At 38.6% G+C, this 17,969-nt stretch overlaps 1 non-coding gene across 1 annotated transcript; it reads right to left on the reverse strand.

The window, feature by feature from the left end:
• Positions 1 to 5,782: 5,782 nt before the first annotated feature.
• LOC148553408 (small nucleolar RNA R71) lies at positions 5,783 to 5,890 on the reverse strand. Its single transcript, XR_015893514.1, has one exon. It is a non-coding gene; the product is annotated as a small nucleolar RNA R71 (small nucleolar RNA).
• Between the last annotated feature and the right edge of the window lie 12,079 nt (positions 5,891 to 17,969).

The raw sequence follows: 17,969 nt of genomic DNA on the forward strand, positions 1-17,969 counted from the left end.
CTGGCATTCAACGCCAGCTTTGCTGCTTCTTATGGGCGTTGAATGCCCACATTGGCCTCCCTGGCTGGCGTTCAATGCCAGCAAAGGAACTACTGCACATGATCACAAACTTAAACAAATATGAAAATTAAACTGAAATAAACTTAAATAAACTTTATGAAAAAACAAAAACAACTTTAATTATGGTTGGGTTGCCTCCCAACAAGCGCTTCTTTAACGTCACTAGCTTGACGGTTAGCTCTTTAGGAAGATGGATAGGGGCTCAGAATTTTGCCCCTTACAGTGAACTTCTTGCTTGTGCTTTCATTGATAAGTTCCGTATTGACGTGGCGGAAATTAGCGGATTAAGAAATTAATATAAGAGATACGTTGCAAGTACAGTTCTCAATCAACAAAAATCCGCTTATCAATTTAGAAGGGGTGTCACAAAATTAGAATTAAAATACTGGGAGTATGAATCCCAGGTCATCTTCCAACGAGTTGCAGAAAGATGTGCTATTTTATTAATCAGATGTTTTCCAAAAGGGTTTGATTTCGATAGACACGAAATTAAATCAGAGAATTTATGTAATTTAAATAAAAACCTTGACCAGGAGTAGATTAGTCAGAAGTCCTATCCTTGTTGGAGTTCTCCCAAGATTAATTGATAATTGAAGGTTGTTCTGCTCAGTTATCCTTTACCAGATAAAGAAAAGTCAAGCAAGTTGGAAGTCTGTTTCTATTCACAAGTTCCAATCCTCTCCCTTGGGAAGGACTAGTGTCAGTGACTAGAGGGCGACCCAACGATAAACCCAATTATAATTTTACTCTTGAGCATTCCAACTCAAGGTTCTCCTTTCAACCAGCTCCCAATCAAGTTATGGAACTACTCACTCATTATGATTGTAAACTTCACAAAATAAGAAAGGGAAATAAAGGAAGACATGATAAATAATAATAAAAAAGATCAATTAAAAATAAAAATAGTTCTTGTATCAATAAACTCTAAAAATAATCCAATAGTAATTCTAAACAAATTAAAGATATGAAAGAGTAAGTGACAAGTAAGGAAACAAACTAGAATGATGAAGTCTTGGCGGAGGTAATAACTCTTCTCAATATCCCAATCCAAAAAGCAATAAAAACAAAATCCTAAGAACTATGAATGTGTAAAGAGAAAACCTAAAGGAGGAGTAAATTCAGATCTAAAACTAAAAATCATGTGGAATGAATCTCTCCCTGGTTTCTGCATGTTCCCTGGCTCTAATCTGCTTTTCTGGGCCAAAAACTAGGTCAAAACATGGCCCAAAATCGCCCCCAGCGAATTCTGCAGATTCTGCAGATCGCGCACGTCACGTGATCGCGTCATCCATGCGTTCACGTCATCCAGCATTTTGCCTTGCCACGCATGCGCGTCGTCCATGCTTTCGCGTCACTTGTGCAGTTTCCAATTCACGCGTTCGCGTCAGGCACGCGAGCGCGTCACTCCGATTTCTCCATTTCGCGCGGTCGCGTGAGCCATGCGTCCGCGTCGCTTCTCGCTGGTCATCTCCTTAATTTCTTGTGTTCCTTCCATTTTTGCAAGCCTCCTTTCTAATCTCCAAGTCATTCATTCCCTATAAAGCCTGAAACATTTAACACACAGATCATGGCATCGAATGGAATAAAGGAGAATTAAAATACATAATTAAAAGTCTCTAGGAAGCAAGTTTTTAACCATGGAGTAATTTTTGGAAGGAGTTATAAATACATGATAATCATATGAATAAGTGGGTAAAGATTTGATAAAACCACACAATTAAACACAATATAGACCATAAAAAATTGTTTATCAACCTCCCCACACTTAAACATTAGCATGTCCTCATGCTTAGTTGAAGGAGATAAAATAAATGAGTAGGAACATGTAAAACTCATGCAATGCAATGCAACCTATATATATGAATGCAACTATACGATTCTTGTCTACTTGGTTAAAAGTAAGTAAGCTCTTCAAGACAATCTGATGAGCGGATAATTTATACGCTTTTTGGCATTGTTTTTAGTATGTTTTTAGTAGGATCTAGTTACTTTTAGGGATATTTTTATTAGTTTTTATGTTAAATTCACATTTTTGGACTTTACTATGAGTTTGTGTGTTTTTCTGTGATTTCAGGTATTTTCTGGCTGAAATTGAGGGACTTGAGCAAAAATCAGATTCAGAGGTTGAAGAAGGACTGCTGATGCTGTTGGATTCTGACCTCCCTGCACTCAAAGTGAATTTTCGGGAGTTACAAAACTCCAAATGGCGCGCTTTCAATTGCGTTGGAAAGTAGACATCCAGGGCTTTCCAGAAATATATAATAGTCCATACTTTGAATAAGGATTGACGACGTAAACTGGCGTTCAACGCCAGTTCCATGCTGTAGTCTGGCGTCCAGCGCCAGAAACAAGTTGCAAAGTGGAGTTCAACGCCAGAAACACGTTACAAACTGGCGTTCAACTCCATGAATGACCTCTCCACGTGTAAACTTCAAGCTCAGCCCAAGCACACACAAAGTAGGTCCCGGAAGTGGATTTCTGCATCATTTACTTATCTCTGTAAACCCTAGTAACTAGTTTTTATAAATAGGACTTTTTACTATTGAGATTTCATCTTGGGACGTTTAGTTCTTAGATCATGGGGGCTGGCCATTCGGCCATGCCTGAACCTTTCACTTATGTATTTTTCAACGGTAGAGTTTCTACACACTATAGATTAAGGTGTGGAGCTCTGCTGTTCCTCAAAGATTAATGCAAAATACTACTGTTTTTCTATTCAATTCAACTTATTCCGCTTCTAAGATATTCATTCGCACTTTAATATGATGGATGTGATGATCGTGATAGTCATCATCATTCACAACTTATGAATGCGTGCCTGACAACCACTTCCATTCTACCTTAGATTGAATGGATATCTCTTGGATATCTAATACAGGGGACCGAGTCCGAGTTATTAGTGTCTTCGTGGTATAAGTTAGAACCCATGGATGGCCATTCCTGAGATCCGAAAAGTCTAAACCTTGTCTATGGTATTCCGAGTAGGATCTGGGAAGGGATGGCTGTGACAAGCTTCAAACTCGCGAGTGTTGGGCGTAGTGACAGACGCAAAAGGATCAATGGATCCTATTCCAGTATGATCGAGAACCGACAGATGATTAGCCGTGCCGTGATAGAGCATTTGGACCTTTTTCACAGAGAGGATGGGATGTAGCCATTGACAACGGTGATGCCCTACATAAAGCTTGCCATGGAAAGGAGTAGGATTGATTGGATGAAGACAGCAAGAAAGCAGAGATCAGAGGAACGAAAGCATCTCTATACGCTTATCTGAAATTCTCACCAATGAATTACATAAGTACCACTATCCTATTTTATATTTTATTTATTATCATCCACTGTAATTTCTTAATACATTTTAATCCGCCTGACTGAGATTTACAAGGTGACCATAGCTTGCTTCAAGCCGACAATCTCCGTGGGATTGACCCTTACTCACGTAAGGTTTATTACTTGGATGACCCAGTGCACTTGCTGGTTAGTTGTACGAAGTTGTGAAATAGATATAAGATCATGAACGTGCGTATTGAGTTTTTAGCGCCGTTACCAAGGAATGAATGATCACGATTTTGCACACCAAGTTTTTGGCGCCGTTGCCGGGGATTGTTCGAGTTTGGACATCTGACGGTTCATCTTGTTGCTCAAATTAGGTAACTTTCTTTTTGTTTTCTTTTCAAAAAAAAAATATTTCTTCTTTTTCGTTTTTCCCAAAATAATTTTCGAAAAAACCAAAAAAAAAAATTTAAAAATCATAAAAATCAAAAATATTCTTGTGTTTCTTGTTTGAGTCTTGAGTCAATTTTAAGTTTAGTGTCAATTGCATGTTTTAAATTTTGCATAAAAAATTTCGAAAAATTCATGCATTCATAGTGTTCTTCATGATCTTCAAGTTGTTCTTGGTAAGTCTTCTTGTTTGATCTTCATATTTTCTTATTTTGTGTCTTTTCTTGTTTTTCATATGCATTCTTGAATTCTTAGTGTCAAAAAAATAAAAATTTTTAAGTTTGGTGTCTTGCATGATTTTCTTTTCTTAAAAATTTTAAAAAATAAGTCTTGATGTTCATCTTGATCTTCAAAGTGTTCTTGGTGTTCATCTTGACATTCAAAGTGTTCTTGGTGTTCATCTTGATCTTCAAAGTGTTCTTGGTGTTCATCTTGATCTTCAAAGTGTTCTTGCATGCATCACATGTTTTTGATCCAAAATTTTCATGCATTGAGTCAATTTTGTGTTTTTCTCTTTCATCATTAAAAATTCAAAAATAAAAAAAAATATCTTTCCCTTTTTCACTCATAAATTTTCGAAAATTTGAGTTGACTTTTTCAAAACTTTTTAAAATTTAGTTGTTTCTTATGAGTCAAATCAAATTTTCAATTTAAAAATCTTATCTTTTTCAAAATCTTTTTCAAAAATCATATCTTTTTCATTTTTCTTATTTATTTATGAAAATTTTAAAAATATTTTTCAAAAATCTTTTTCTTAATTTTATATCATATTTTCGAAAATATCATCAACAATTAATGTTTTGGTTCAAAAATTTCAAGTTTGTTACTTACTTGTTAAGAAAGAATCAAACTTTAAGTTCTAGAATCATATCTCGTGATTTCTTGTGAATCAAGTCATTAATTGTGATTTTAAAAATCAAATCTTTTTCAAAACTAATTTCAATCATATCTTTTCAAAAATATCTTTTTATCTTATCTTTTTCAAATATCTTTTCTAACTTCTTATCTTCTTATCTTTTCAAAATTGATTTTCAAATCTGTTTCAACTAACTAATTAACTTTTTGTTTGTTTCTTATCTCTTTCAAAACTACCTAACTAACTATCCCTCTCTAATTTTCGAAAATATCTCCCTCTTTTTCAAAAAAAAAAAATTCTTCTTAGTTAATTAATTGTTTAAATTTTAATTTTAATTTTAATTCTCTTTTAATTTTCGAAAATCATCAACTTCTTTTCAAAAATTAATTTTCGAAATTCCCTCTCCCTCATCTCTTTCTATTTAATTATTCATCTACTAACACTTCTCTCCCATCCAAAAATTCGAACACCACCTCCCTCTCTGTGTTCAAGTTTTTCCTCTTCTCTTCTTTACATTACATTCTTTTCTTCTTCTATTCACACAAAGGAATCTCTATACTGTGACATAGAGGATTCCATATTTTCTTTGTTATTCCCTTCTTTTTCATATGAGCAGGAGCAAGGACAAGAACATTCTTGTTGAAGCAGATCCTGAACCTGAAAGGACTCTAAAAAGGAAATTAAGAGAAGCTAAAATACAACAATTCAGAGACAACCTTATAGGAATTTTCGAACAGGAAGAGGAGATGGCAGCCGAAAATAATAATAATGTAAGGAGGATGCTTGGTGACTTTACTGCACCTAATTCCAATTTACATGGAAGAAGCATCTCCATCCCTGCCATTGGAGCAAACAATTTTGAGCTTAAACCTCAATTAGTTTCTCTGATGCAACAAAACTGCAAGTTTCATGGACTTCCATCTGAAGATCCCTTTCAGTTCTTAAACTGAATTCTTGCAGATCTGTGATATTGTTAAGACTAATGGAGTAGATCCTGAAGTCTACAGGCTCATGCTTTTCCCTTTTGCTGTGAGAGACAGAGCTAGAATATGGTTAGATTCTCAACCTAAAGATAGCCTGAACTCTTGGGATAAGCTGGTCATGGCTTTCTTAGCCAAGTTCTTTCCTCCTCAAAAGCTTAGTAAGCTTAAAGTGGATGTTCAAACCTTCAGACAGAACGAAGGTGAATCCCTCTATGAAGCTTGGGAGAGATATAAGCAACTGACCAAAAAGTGTCCTTCTGATATGCTTTCAGAATGGACCATCCTGGATATATTCTATGATGGTCTGTCTGAATTAGCTAAGATGTCATTGGATACTTCTGCAGGTGGATCCATTCACCTAAAGAAAATGCCTGCAGAAGCTCAAGAACTCATTGACATGGTTGCTAATAACCAGTTCATGTACACTTCTGAGAGGAATCCTGTGAGTAATGGGACACCTCAGAAGAAGGGAGTTCTTGAAATTGATACTCTGAATGCCATATTGGCTCAGAACAAAATATTGACTCAGCAAGTCAATATGATTTCTCAGAGTCTGAATGGAATGCAAGCTGCATCCAACAGTACTCAAGAGGCATCTTCTGAAGAAGAAGCTTATGATCCTGAGAACCCTGCAATAGCAGAGGTAAATTATATGGGTGAGCCTTATGGAAACACGTATAACCCCTCATGGAGAAATCACCCAAATCTCTCATGAAAGGATCAACAAAAGCCTCAACAAGGCTTTATTAATGGTGGAAGAAACAGGTTTAACAATAGTAAACCTTTTCCATCATCCACTCAGCAACAGACAGAGAATTCTGAGTAGAATCCATCTAGCTTAGCAAATATAGTCTCTGATCTATCTAAGGCCACTATGAGTTTCATAAACGAAACAAGGTCCTCCAATAGAAATTTGGAGGCACAAGTGGGCTAGCTGAGTAAAGGAATCACTGAAACCCCTCCTAGTACTCTCCCAAGCAATACAGAAGAGAATCCAAAGAGAGAGTGCAAGGCCATTGATATAACAATCATGGCCGAACCTACAAGAGAGGAGGAGGACGTGAATCCCAGTGAGGAAGACCTCCTGGGACGTCCAGTGATCAATAAGGAGTTTCCTTCTGAGGAACCAAAGGAATTTGAGACTCATCTAGAGACCATAGAGATTCCATTGAACCTCCTTATGCCATTCATGAGTATTCTTCTTCTGAAGAGAATGAGGATGTTACTGAAGAGCGAGCTGCCAAGTACCTTGGTGCAATCATGAAGCTGAATGCCAAATTATTTGGTAATGAGACTTGGAAAGATGAACCTCCCTTGCTCATCAATGAACTGAGTGATCTGGATAAATTGACATTGCCTCAGAAGAAACAGGATCCTGGAAAATTTTTAATACCTTGTACCATAGGCACCATGACCTTTGAAAAGGCTCTATGTGACATTGGGTCAGGGATAAACCTCATGCCCCTCTTTGTAATGGAGAAACTGGGAATCTTTGAGGTGCAAGCTGCCAGAATCTCATTAGAGATGGCAGACAACTCAAGAAAACAGGCTTATGATTAGGTAGAGGACGTGTTAGTAAAGGTTGAAGGCCTTTACATCCCTGCTGATTTCATAATCCTAGACACTGGGAAGGAAGAGGATGAACCCATCATCCTTGGAAGACCCTTCCTAGCCACAGCAAGAGCTGTGATTGATGTGGACAAAGGAGAGTTAGTCCTTCAATTGAATGAGGACAACCTTGTGTTTCAAACTCAAGGATCTCCTTCTGTAACCATGGAGAGGAAGCATGAAAAGCTTCTCTCACTGCAGAGTCAATCAAAGCCCCCACAGTCAAACTCTAAGTTTGGTGTTGGGAGGCCACAACCAAACTCTAAGTTTGGTGTTGAACCCCCACAATCGAACTCTAAGTTTGGTGTTGAGAGGTTCCAACCTTGCTCTAATTATCTGTGAGGCTCCATGGGAGCTCACTGTCAAGCTATTAACATTAAAGAAGCGCTTGTTAGGAGGCAACCCAATGTTATTTAATCATTTTTATTTTATTTTCTCTTTGTTATTTCATATTTTATTAGGTTGATGATCATGTGGAGTCACAAAAACTACTGAAAAATCAAAAACAGAATGAAAAATAGCATTGAAAATAGAACACCCTGGAGGAAGGACTTACTGGCGTTCAAACGCTAGTAAGGAGCATCTGGCTGGCGTTCAACGCCAGAACAGAGCATGGAGCTGGTGCTGAACGCCAGAAACAAGCATGAAGCTGGCGTTCAACGCGAGAAACATGCTGCACATGGGCGTTGAACGCCCAGAACAAGCATCACTTCGGCGTTTAAACGCCAGAAATGCATGCAAGGGCATTTTGCATGCCTAGTTGGTGCAAGGATGTAAATCCTTGACACCTCAGGATCTGTGGACCCCACAGGATCACCTCAGGATCTGTGGACCCCACAGGATCCCCACATACCTCCACTCACCTTCCCTTCTCATAATCCTATATCACCTCAATCTCTCTTCCCCATCACCTCTTCACCACTCACATCCATATCTTCTTCTTCTTCTACTATTCTTTCTTCTTTTGCTCGAGGGCGAGCAACATTCTAAGTTTGGTGTGGTAAAAGCATAGCTTTTTTTGTTTTTCCATAACCATTGATGGCACCAAAGGCCAGAGAAACCTCTAGAAAGAGGAAAGGGAAGATAAAAGCTTCCACCTCCGAGTCATAGGAGATGGAGAGATTCATCTCAAGGGTCTATAGCTTAGTGGTAGAATATTTGACTGCAAATCAAGAGATCCCTGAGATACCTCAGGGGATACATTTTCCTCCACACAATTATTGGGAGCAACTAAGGGTGGAACATCAGGAGCACTCCATCATCCTTTATGAAATTAGAGAAGATCAAAGAGCAATGAGGGAGGAGCAACAAAGACAAGGAAGAGACATAGAAGAGCTCAAGGACATCATTGGTTCCTCAAGGAGAAAACGCCACCATCACTAAGGTGGACTCATTCCTTGTTCTTATATTTTCTATTTTTAGTTTTCTTATGTTAAATATTTATCTATGTTTGTGTCTTTATTACATGATCATTAGTGTCTAAGTGTCTATGCCTTAAAGTAATGAATATGAATCCATCACCTCTCTTAAATGAAAAATGTTTTAAAAACAAAAGAACAAGAAGTACATGCTTTCGAATTCATCTTTGAAACTAGTTTAATTATTTTGATGTGGTGACAATACTTTTTGTTTTCTGAATGAATGCTTGAACAGTGCATGTGTCTTTTGAAGTTGATGTTTATGAATGTTAAATATGTTGGATCTTGAATGAATGATGAAAAGGAGACATGTTATTTGATAATCTGAAAAATCATAAAAATGATTCTTGAAGCAAGAAAAAGCAGTGAATACAAAAGCTTGCAGAAAAAAAATAAAAGAAAAAAAAATATGGCGAAAAAAATTAGAAAAAGAAAAAAGCAAGCAGAAAAAGCCAAAAGCTCTTAAAACCAAAAGGTAAGAGCAAAAAGCCAATAACCCTTAAAACCAAAAGGCAAGGGTAAATAAAAAGGATCCAAGGCTTTGAGCATCAGTGGATAGGAGGGCCTAAAGGAATAAAATCCTGGCCTAAGCGGCTAAACCAAGCTGTCCCTAACCATATGCTTGTGGCGTGAAGGTGTCAAGTGAAAACTTGAGACTGAGCAGTTAAAGTCAAGGTCCAAGGCAAAAGAAGAGTGTGCTTAAGAACCCTGGACACTTCTAATTGGGGACTTTAGCAAAGCTGAGTCACAATCTGAAAAGGTTCACCCAGTTATGTGTCTGTGGCATTTATGTATCCGGTGGTAATACTGGAAAACAAAGTGCTTAGGGCCACGGCGAAGACTCATAAAGTAGCTGTGTTCAAGAATCAACATACTGAACTAGGAGAATCAATAACACTATCTGAATTCTAAGTTCCTATAGATGCCAATCATTCTGAACTTCAACGGATAAAGCGAGATGCCAAAACTATTCAAGAGGCAAAAAGCTACAAGTCCCGCTCATCTGAATGGAGCTATGTTTCATTGATAGTTTGGAATTTATAGTATATTCTCTTCTTTTTATCCTATTTGATTTTCAGTTGCTTGGGGACAAGCAACAATTTAAGTTTGGTGTTGTGATGAGCGGATAATTTATACGCTTTTTGGCATTGTTTTTAGTATGTTTTTAGTAGGATCTAGTTACTTTTAGGGATTTTTTTTAGTTTTTATGTTAAATTCACATTTCTGGACTTTAATATGAGTTTGTGTGTTTTTCTGTGATTTCAGGTATTTTCTGGCTGAAATTGAGGGACTTGAGCAAAAATCAGATTCTGAGGTTGAAGAAGGACTGCTGATGCTATTGGATTCTGACCTCCTTGCACTCAAAGTGGATTTTCTAGAGCTACAGAACTCCAAATGGCGCGCTTTCAATTGCGTTGGAAAGTAGACATCCAGGGCTTTCCCTCAATATATAATAGTCCATATTTTGAGTAAGGATTGACGACGTAAACTGGCGTTCAATGCCAGTTCCATGCTGCAGTCTGGCGTCCAGCGCCAGAAACAAGTTGCAAAGTGGAGTTCAACGCCAGAAACACGTTACAAACTGGCGTTCAACTCCAAGAATGACCTCTCCAGGTGTAAACTTCAAGCTCAGCCCAAGCACACACCAAGTGGGCCCCGAAAGTAGATTTCTGCATCATTTACTTATCTCTGTAAACCCTAGTAACTAGTTTTTATAAATAGGACTTTTTACTATTGAGATTTCATCTTGGGACGTTTAGTTCTTAGATCATGGGGGCTGGCCATTCGGTCATGCCTGAACCTTTCACTTATGTATTTTTATACGGTAGAGTTTCTACACACCAAAGATTAAGGTGTGGAGCTCTGCTGTTCCTCAAAGATTAATGCAAAGTACTACTGTTTTTCTATTCAATTCAACTTATTCCGCTTCTAAGATATTCATTCGCACTTCAACTATGATGGCTGTGATGATCGTGACAGTCATCATCTTAGATTGAATGGATATCTCTTGGATATCTAATACAGGGGACCGAGTCCGAGTTATTAGTATCTTCGTGGTATAAGTTAGAACCCATGGATGGCCATTCCTAAGATCCGAAAAGTATAAACCTTGTCTGTGGTATTCTGTGTAGGATCTGGGAAGGGATGGCTGTGACGAGCTTCAAACTCGCGAGTGCTGGGCGTAGTGACAGACGCAAAAGGATCAATGGATCCTATTCCAATATGATCGAGAACCGACAGATGATTAGCCGTGCCGTGACAGAGCATTTGGACCTTTCTCACAGAGAGGATGGGATGTAGCCATTGACAATGGTGATACCCTACATAAAGCTTGCCATAGAAAGGAGTAGGATTGATTGGATGAAGACAGCAGGAAAGCAGAGATCAGAGGAACGAAAGCATCTCTATACGCTTATCTGAATTTCTCAACAATGAATTACATAAGTACCACTATCCTATTTTATATTTTATTTATTTTCATCCACTATAATTTCTTAATACATTTTAATCCGCCTGACTGAGATTTACAAGGTTACCATAGCTTGCTTCAAGCCGACAATCTCCGTGGGATCGACCCTTACTCACGTAAGGTTTATTTCTTGGACGACCCAGTGCACTTGCTGGTTAGTTTTACGAAGTTGTGAAATAGCTATAAGATCATGAACGTGCGTATTGAGTTTTTAGCGCCGTTACCAAGGAATGGAATGATCACGATTTCGCACACCACATTCACAAATCAAATTCCACTAATTCAATTCTTATACAGTAACAACAGATAAAAATACAAGAAGGTAGCTCATGAAAGCAGGGAACATGGAATTTAAGCATTGAACCCTCACTGATGATGTATGTATATTCTAGCCTCTCAAGTGTATAGGGTAATCACTCTATCCTTCTCTAATCATGCTCTCTAATTTTTTTTTGTTCTTCACCTAACCAATCAACAACATTTAATATACCAATGCAAACATCATGAGGTCTTTTCAAGGTTGTAATGGGGCCAAGGCAAGGGTAATGGTACATATATGGTTAACTAAGCTTATAAATTGAATCTTTAATTAACCCAAGCTTTCACCTAACACACATATATATATTCTATATAACTTAAATTTCATACCTAGCTACCCAAAATTTCCGTTTCACATTCCATACTCATGTATCAACTTTTATTTTAATTTTATCATATATGCATTGATCCTTGAATTTTAACTTAGCATTGGGGTAATTTTGTTCCCTTATTTATTTATTGACTATTTTTGGATTTTTTTAAAGCATGAAAATAAACATAGGTTATCAATGCACATGGATTTTTAATTCTTATAGTTTCACATGAGTAGGTACCCAAATTCCCATTATATTATCATGACACATTTCCTTAGTATCTTTTGTTCCCACGATCTTCCCATACTTAATTAACACACAATTCTATCTCAAGCTAACCAAAGATTCAATTGGGATATATAATTGTTTTTTCGCTTAAGGCTAGTAATGTGGTAAAATACAGAACAAATGGGATTTAAAGGGTCAAAATGGCTAACAAAGGTAACTTAAGGGATAGGCTTAATTTGGATAAGTGAGCTAAACAAATAATGGCCTCAATCATATGCAAGCATATAAATATACTAAACATTGGACATATAGGATGAAACAAAATATAGATTACAATCATAGAGAAGTAAACACACAAGAATAAAATAATTATGGTTAAATAATGTAACCATGTAACTAAGCTCAAATTTTACGGGTTGTGTGTTCTTAGCTTTTTAAACTATGTTCCAAATATAACTTCAAGCAAATTTAATATAAAAGTTTTGATTAAAATCAGTGAAATTTTGTTCTAAATAAAATAGGATCTTAGAAGAAACTTATTATCTTTTCAATCAAGTAGAACATGCATGTAACTAACCTATTATTATGCAATTTATCCTATTCTACAAAAGAAAAACTAACTAAATATCCTATTTTATTGGTGTTAGGGAAGAGAAATTACCTCCGGAAGTCAGGTACTGACCGACCTCCCCACACTTAAGGCTTTGTACCATCCTTGGTGCCATCTGTGAGGAACAAAGGTGGGTTGGTAGCAGTATCTCCACAGTCGGGACCGTCATGGCTCCTTGTACTGGTAAATGAAGTGGAGTCCAGGGTGTCTGGGTCTTTGTATTTTCCCATAAGTAGCTCCTTGAGGTATATGAATCGGCGCTTGTTACGGCGCTCTCTTAGCTTTGCTTTGTGTTCCTGCCGATCCAGCCTCTCAAGTATATGATGGAGCAGTTGGTTTGTTGTAGGTGCTTGTGGTGTTGAAGGAGGAATGTCTTCAGTTGGTTCAGTAGGCTGGCGTGTAGTGACTGCTGGAGGTCTAATATATTTCCCTTTAGGGACGTACTGATCATCCCGTGGGAGCATGGCTTTGGTGTCTCCAGCTCTGTAGGAGACTCAGGCTGTTGAGATGAGATCTGAAACCAAGGCGGGAAAAGGTAAGTTACCCGTAATTTGTACGTGTCCCATTGCATTCTGAATGTGTCTTAGTAAGTTTAGAGGCTGGTCTGTAAGGATGCACGATAGTAAAACAGCCATGCCTGCAGTGAAGGAGGACTCGTGAGTGCTTGGAAAGATGTAATGGGACATAATCTGTGCCCATACGTGAGCCTCCAAGGTAAGTGCGGAAGTCGATATTCCCTTAGGACGGGAACGATGATATCCATAAATCCATCTGCTGCCAGGTAGTGCGATAACTCTGAGAACAGCGTCCCAGTCAAATTGGTACGTCTGGCACTTGAGGGAGGATTTTTGAAATGCGTCCAGTCCTTCTAGAGTAGGGGGAAGATCTAAAGCTCGTTGAATGGCCTCTTCTGTAATGGGGATTTGCTTCTGACGAACATAGACAGACTGCAGGGTTGGCAGGTGGCTGTCTCTGTAGGAAACCCCATTGTCTTCGTTCAATTTACGGCTCAAAAAATTTAGCAATACGGGTCGGGAGGATAAGAAGGTATTAGTTGTTGTAACTCCTTTCTATCAGTATGGGGAACATCTGCTCACAGTAGCGATTGATAAATCGCGCAGTGTCCTTTGCTGGGAAGGCTTTCTCTTTTTCATCAACCTTTATATTCCTCTTAATTCTTTTTATTGAGGGCTTAACTGCAGTTGAAGATGGCTCTGCCACTAATACTCTTTTTGTTCCTCTTCTTGCTGTTGATTTGGGAGTATCTTTCTCTTTGCCTTTCTTGGTGGCCATCTTAAAAGAAGGAAAAAAGAAAGTATGTTAAAATGTCAAGGGTTTGGGCAAGGAAGAGAACGGGAAAGGTGGCAATCAATGCACATTAAAAGATGAACGATGTTAACACATGGTCATGACTACATGTGAAAAATCATCAATGAAAATATAGCAAGTGCATATGATGACAATTAAATGCAAGGTGTTTATTGGCATGCAGGCAAAGGCATGAGTAGCATAGATCAAACATTCAATGTCCAAGTTAGATTACCAAGCCTTTCAAACTAATAACCTGGTTGTAATAACAATTATATTTAAATAATATAATATAAAAAGGGTTTTATGAAAAGCAAGCATTTAGAGTAGTAAAATAAAAGATATCGAAAAACAGTGCATAATGCCATACGGGCGTTTTCACAAACACATAGCATGCATGGTAAATAAGCTAATGAAAATAATAAATTGAACATGCAAGCAACCCTTAAAAATTGATATATAATTGCCAAACAATTCCTTAACAATCCACAAACAAATCATAAGGAATAATAATGACCCTAATAAATTTTCAACACCAATTAAAAGAAAAAGAAAGAAAAAGAAAACATGGATAATGAAAGTGAAAAGAAAAAGAAAAGAAGAAGAAAACATAAAAATAAGAAGAAGAATAGAAAATTAAGGAGGGAAGAAGAAAAGAAAAACCTTGAAAATGGTGGTGAGAGTGAGAGAGAGTAGAAAGTGAGAAAGAAGGAAGAAGGAAGAAAGGGGAAGAAAGAAATAAGAAGGGAAAAGAAAAGGTAGGATATGGGGAAGAGAAAGATAAGATATTTTGGCAGATATGGATATGTTGTGCGACGCTAGCGATGCGGACGCGCGGGGTACGCGTTCGCGTGAATTGCGCTTATATGAATTGACGCGGACACGTCGATCACGCGGATGCATCGGTCACGCAGACGCGTGACTCGTTCTGTGCTACTGGCACGAGGGCAGCCTCGCGCTCGCATAACTCTCTGTTCGAAACTCATTGTTGCCAAATTTCAGGGTGACGTGATCGCGTGGTAGGGCTTGTGCGTCAAGCACCATTCCAGCCCCACCTCAGCACAACTTGCTGCCATGCACCCCTTTTTTACGTCGATTTCAGGGCACGCGTTCATGTGCTTGACGCGGACGCGTGGGAGGCATTTTTCGCAAATGACGCGGACGCGCCAACGACGCGGTCGCGTGGGGCAATTTGTGCCAAAGGCACGCCTCCAGCCACGCTCTCGCGTGACTTTCTGTTCGATTTTGTTTCCTTCCCAACGCACTAGTGACGCGGACGCGTCGGCGACGCTGTCGCGTCTCGTGCCATTTTTTTTTATATATGTAATATGCAAATGCAGATGCAAACTATAGGCACTAGCACTGAGAAGAGTTATTGAGAAAGGAAATAAAGAGATAAAAGAAAGAAACGATCATACCTTGGTGGGTTGTCTCCCATCCAGCACTTCACTTTAACGTCCTTAAGTTGGACGCTCCACTAGCTCAGTCTTCTGCTGTTGGTGGATCCTCCAAGAGGAGGATCTCTAGCTCTTTGTTTTTCGTCACCTTCTCACCATGATATAGCTTTAAGCGGTGCCCATTAACTTTGATGAATTCAGAGCTGGAAGGATGACTTAGGTGGAAAACTCCGTATGGCTCGGCCTTCTCTACTCTATATGGACCTTCCCATCTTGATCTCAACTTGCCTGGCATGATCCTCAGCCTAGAGTTGTAAAGGAGGACAAAGTCCCTAGGTTGGAACTCTCTCCTCTTGATGTGCTTATCATGCACAGCCTTCATCTTTTCCTTGTACAGCCTTGAGTTCTCATAAGCTTCTAGGCGAAGGCTTTCTAATTCTTGCAGTTGCAACTTCCTTTCAGCTCTGGCTTTCTGAAATTCCATATTGCACTCCTTCACTCCCCAAAATGCTTTGTGTTCTATCTCAACTGGGAGGTGACAGGCTTTTCCATAAACTAAGTGGAAGGGACTCATCCCAATGGGTATCTTGTATGCCGTTCTGTATGCCCATAGTGCATCTTGTAGTCTGGTGCTTCAGTCTCTTCTACGAGGTTTGACTATCTTCTGCAAGATACGTTTTATTTCTCTATTTGACACCTCAGCTTGCCCATTAGTCTGGGGATGGTAGGCTGTTGCCACTTTATGAATTATCCCATGCTTCTTCAGTAATCTTGTTAGTCTCCTGTTACAAAAATGGGTGCCTTGATCGCTCACGATTGCTCGTGGTGATCCAAAGCGACAAATAATATGGTTTCTAACAAAGGAAACAATAGTGTTAGCGTCATCAGTGCGGGTAGGAATTGCTTCCACCCATTTAGAAATGTAATCTACAGCTAACAATATATAAAAATAACCATTAGAATTTGGAAATGGGCCCATGAAGTCAATGCCCCAAACATCAAAAATTTTACAGAAAAGCATAATCTGTTGAGGCATCTCATCCCTCTTGGATATATTACCAAACCTTTGGCATGGGGAACAAGATTTACAAAAATTCAGCAGTGTCTTTAAAAAGAGTAGGCCACCAGAATCCACAGTCTAAAATTTTTCTAGCTGTTCTTTGAGGGCCAAAATGTCCTCCACTCTCAGATGAGTGGCAGGCCTCTAAAATGGACTAGAATTCTGATTGAGGCACACACCGTCTAATTACCTGGTCAGCGCCACATCTCCATAAATATGGGTCATCCCATATATAATATTTGGACTAGCTTTTCAGCTTGTCTCTTTGATGCTTAGTAAAGTTTGGAGGAAAGGTGCGGCTGACTAGATAATTAGCTACAGGTGCATACCAAGGGACTACTTCAGATACTGCTTGCAGGTTATCAAATGGGAAATTATCATCTATAGGAGTGGAGTCATCCCTAATGTGCTCAAGGTGACTCAAGTGGTCTGCCACTAGATTCTGGTTACCAATCCTATCCTTAATTTCTAAATCAAATTCTTGTAGTAGCAGTATCCAATGTATAAGCCTTGGTTTGGATTCCTTTTTAGCTAATAAATACTTTAGAGCTGTGTGGTCTGAGTACACTACTACTTTAGCACCAAGTAAATAGGCTCGGAATTTATCCAGAGCAAAACCAATAGGAAGAAGCTCTTTCTCAGTAGTAGTGTAATTATTCTGAGCGGCGTCTAAAGTCTTAGACGCATAAGCAATTACAAAAGGATCCTTACCTTTACGCTGAGCCAGCGCCGCTCCTACTGCATGGTTGGAGGCGTCGCACATAATTTCAAATGGCTGGCTTCAGTCTGGTCCTCTCATAATTGGAGCTTGAGTCAGGGCGGTCTTCAGTTTATCAAACACTTGTTTGCAATCCTCACTGAACTCGAACTCAATATCTTTCTGCAGTAGTCTGGATAAGGGAAGTGCAACCTTATTAAAGTCCTTGATGAATCTTCGGTAAAAACCTGCATGGCCAAGGAACGAACGGACTTCCCTCACAGAGGAGGGGTAAGGTAAACTAGAAATAACATCCACCTTTGTTGGATCTACAGAAATCCCAGTATTAGACACAACATGTCCTAGTACAATCCCTTGTTTTACCATAAAGTGACATTTTTCAAAATTCAATACAAGGTTTGTACTGACACATCTATCTAATATTCTAGATAAACTATCCAAGAAAAGGCTAAAGGAATCACCATAAACGCTGAAATCATCAATAAAAACCTCCATACAGTTCTCAATAAGGTCAGAGAAAAGACTCATCATGCACCTTTGGAAAGTAGCTGGTGCATTGCATAAGCCAAAGGGCATTCTCTTATAAGCATAAGTTCCAAAAGGACATGTAAAAGTAGTCTTTTCCTGATCTTCAGGAGCTATATGAATTTGAAAATAGCCTGTATAACCATCTAAAAAGCAATAATGGGATTTACCTGACAGGCGATCAAGCATCTGATCAATGAATGGCAAGGGGTAATGATCCTTGTGAGTGGCTTGGTTGAGACGCCTATAGTCAATGCAAACTCTCCATGAATTCTGCACTCTAGTTGTGAGAAGCTCTCCATGCTCATTTCTTACTGTTGTGATTCCAGACTTCTTGGGCACCACTTGTACTGGACTGACCCATTCGCTATCT

The sequence above is a fragment of the Arachis ipaensis genome, chromosome B7, assembly GCF_059453495.1.
Source record: "Arachis ipaensis isolate K30076 ecotype BB chromosome B7, ASM5945349v1, whole genome shotgun sequence".
Taxonomy (NCBI): Eukaryota; Viridiplantae; Streptophyta; class Magnoliopsida; order Fabales; family Fabaceae; genus Arachis; species Arachis ipaensis.